At 40.0% G+C, this 3,323-nt stretch overlaps 1 non-coding gene across 1 annotated transcript; it reads right to left on the bottom strand.

Moving 5' to 3' along the window:
- Nucleotides 1-270: 270 nt before the first annotated feature.
- On the bottom strand, nt 271-374 carry LOC130971602 (small nucleolar RNA R71). Its single transcript, XR_009082813.1, has one exon. It is a non-coding gene; the product is annotated as a small nucleolar RNA R71 (small nucleolar RNA).
- Nucleotides 375-3,323: the final 2,949 nt, after the last annotated feature.

Here is a 3,323-nt window from a genome sequence, read left to right as displayed (position 1 = left end):
CAATTAGTTGCTTTAATGCAACAGAACTGCAAGTTTCATGGACTTTCATCTAAAGATCCTTACTAGTTTTTAACTGAGTTCTTGCAGATTTGTTAGACTATTAAGACGAATGGAGTAGATCCTGAAGTCTACAGGCTCATGCTTTTCCTTTTTGCTGTAAGAGACAGAGCTAGAACATGGTTGGACTCACAACCTAAAGATAGCCTAGACTCCTGGGATAAGCTGGTCACGGCCTTCTTGGATAAATTCTTTCCTCCTCAAAAGCTGAGCAAGCTTAGAGTGGATGTTCAGACCTTCAAGCAAAAAGATGGTGAATCCCTCTATGAAGCTTGGGAAAGATACAAGCAGATGACCAAAAAGTGCCCTTCTGACATGTTTTCAGAATGGACCATATTAGATATATTCTATTATGGTCTATCTGAGTTTTCCAAAATGTCATTGGACCATTCTACAGGTGGATCCATTCACCTAAAGAAAATGCCTGTAGAAGCTCAAGAACTTATTGACATGGTTGCAAATAACCAATTCATGTACACTTCTGAGAGGAATTATGTGAATAATGGGACGCCTTAGAGGAAGGGAGTTCTTGAAATTGATGCTCTGAATGCCATATTGGCTCAGAACAAAGTGTTGACTCAACAAGTCAACATGATTTCTCAAAGTCTGAATGGATGGCAAAATGCATCCAACAGTACTAAAGAGGCATCTTTTGAAGAAGAAGCTTATGATCCTGAGAACCCTGCAATGGCAGAAGTAAATTACATGGGTGAACCTTATGGAAACACCTATAATTCATCATGGAGAAATTGATGGTGTTTTTGTGGAAAAACGAATTTCCAACACACATATCCAACCGGCAAGTATACCGGGTCGCATCAAGTAGTAATAACTCACTTAGAGTGAGGTCGATCCCACAGGGATTGATGGATCAAGCAACTTTAGTGGGTGATTAGTTTAGTCAAGCTAACAGTGAAGGGATATTGGATGAAATGTAGCCAACAGAATTGTAAATGACAGGAAATTTAAAGTTGCAGAAAGTAAAATTGCAAGTAACTTAAATAACAAGAAAGTAAAATAACTGAGACTTAAATTGCAAGAAATGTAAATTGCATGAAAAGTAAAGGGGGTTGGTTGCTGGAAATTAAAGAGAGCAGTAAAGCAAAGCGTAGAACAATTGCAGGGAGATTAACTTGCAGGAAAGTAATTTGGGATCATGAACAGAAATGTAAAATAAAGAACAAGTGCAGAAGAATTAAATTGCTTGAAAGTAAATTGAAAGCCAATGGAACAGTAAAAACAGAAGAGCAGCCAAGAACTCAACTCAATTGCAAAATAAAATTGAAGATCTCAAGGAATCAAAGAGACTAGAAAACAAGTCTAGATCTCACTCCCTTCCTTGATCCAACAGCAAATAGATTGAAGAAGAAATAGAGATGGAAGCAGTAAAGAGAGCCTTGATTTAAATCAAAATTCCTTGAATTATGCAGAAGAACAAAGCATGGATTTCAGATCAAAGATTGGAACAGAATTCCTCCAACCTCAATCCAAAAGTTCAAAACGAGAGAAAGACTAAAGAGAGAGCTCTCTACTACTACTCCTCCCTAATGGAGCAAGCCTTTTTCTAATTGAGCTCCTATTAGAGCCAACCTCCCCCTTAGTGAGATGGAATTGATGCCTTTATATAGGCTTTACAAAATGAAAAATGAAAATGAAATTAAAATAAATTACAAAAATGAAAATCCTAATTTAATTGATCCATGTGCCTTTGAGTGATGATGTTTGCTTTGCTTACTTTGGATTTGAGGAGAAATTGGTTTGGTTGGCCTTGATTCAATTTGGAGAGGAATTGAATTTAAATGAAATTTTGGTTGAATTTTGGCCCATGTTGCTCCCAGGAGGCTGCCCTGCCCTTGTGGAGGGCAGAGCAGAAAATGATGCGTGCGGCCATTGGTGCCTTGGTGCGTGCGTGTTGGTGCTGCAGGATGCTGCCCTGCCCTTGGTGCGCCAGAATGGTGCGCTGACCGTGCCACAACAAAATGCTGCCCTGCCCTTGCGGAGGGCAGGGCAATGTTTCCAAATTGAAGTCCCGTGTTCGAAACTCTGGCAATGCACACGCTACACTTTTTCCTTGATTTTCTTGGTACCAAAGTAAGGCTTAGTTTCTTTGATTCCTCATGGTGCCGTGTTCGATCCTTGGTGAAAGCATTTGGGGGAGCAATTTTCCTTGATTCTTCATGAAGAGAGCACGACATTGCCCTGCTCTCCAAGAGGGCAGAGCAGAAAAATGAGCGCTACTTGCTTTGGAGTGAGGCTCCAGCTTCGAACCTTGGTGGAAGCACTTTGGTTTATTTTCGCTTATTTTTGGCCCTTAAAGATGCCTTTCACTCATGCCTCAATTGTGCGCCAAATATGAATTGCTATATATCGTTGGAAAGCTCTGAATGTCTGCTTTCCAACGCAATTAGAAGCACATCAATTGGACGTCTGTAGCTCAAGTTATAGCCCTTTGAAGGAGGCATGGTCATGCTGTGAGCGCCCAGATTTTACCTTAGCGAAAATTCTTGCTTCCAACCTCACTTTGCACCACGATATTGCCCTTCCCATGGCAAGGGCAGGGCAGTGTGCGTGCTGGTTGCTTTCTTCTTTGATTTGGTCATGGGCCACGCTTTTAAAAGCGTGGCCTAAGGCTCCAAAGTGTGCTCCAACTTTAAAGTGTGTCCCAAAGCTCTTTTTTTCTCCTTTTTTGTGCTTTTTTGCTTCTTTTTCTTCTTATTTTCTACAAGATTTATAAAATTAAAAGATCAAGGAAATATACAAATTAAGTATAAAAGCATTCAATATTTAAGCACAATTTATCAATTTCTTGTATGAAAAAGCATAGAAAAATAGGTATATGATGACTTGTCATCAGAAATCATCCAAATTTCTCATGGAAGGATCAACAAAAGTCTCAACAAGGCTTTAATAATGGTGGAAGAAATAGGTTTAGCAATAGCAAGTCTTTTCCATCATCTTCTCAACAACAGATAGAGAATTCTGAGCAGAGCTCCTCTAATTTAGCAAATATAGTCTCTGATCTGTCTAAGGCCACCTTAAGTTTCATGAGTGAAACAAGGTCCTCCATCAGAAATTTGGAGGCACAAGTGGGCTAGCTGAGTAAGAAAGTAACTGAAACTCCTCCTAGTACTCTCCCAAGCAATACAGAAGAGAATCCAAAACTCTGATAGGAGGCTGACAAAGGACTGCTGATGCTGTTGGAATCTGACCTCCCTGCACTCAAAATAGATGTTCTAGAGCTACAGAACTTCAAATGGCGCGCTCTC

This window comes from Arachis stenosperma, chromosome 3 (assembly GCF_014773155.1).
Source record: "Arachis stenosperma cultivar V10309 chromosome 3, arast.V10309.gnm1.PFL2, whole genome shotgun sequence".
In the NCBI taxonomy this organism is placed as follows: domain Eukaryota; kingdom Viridiplantae; phylum Streptophyta; class Magnoliopsida; order Fabales; family Fabaceae; genus Arachis; species Arachis stenosperma.
This window is presented reverse-complemented; position numbering and strand designations above follow the sequence as displayed.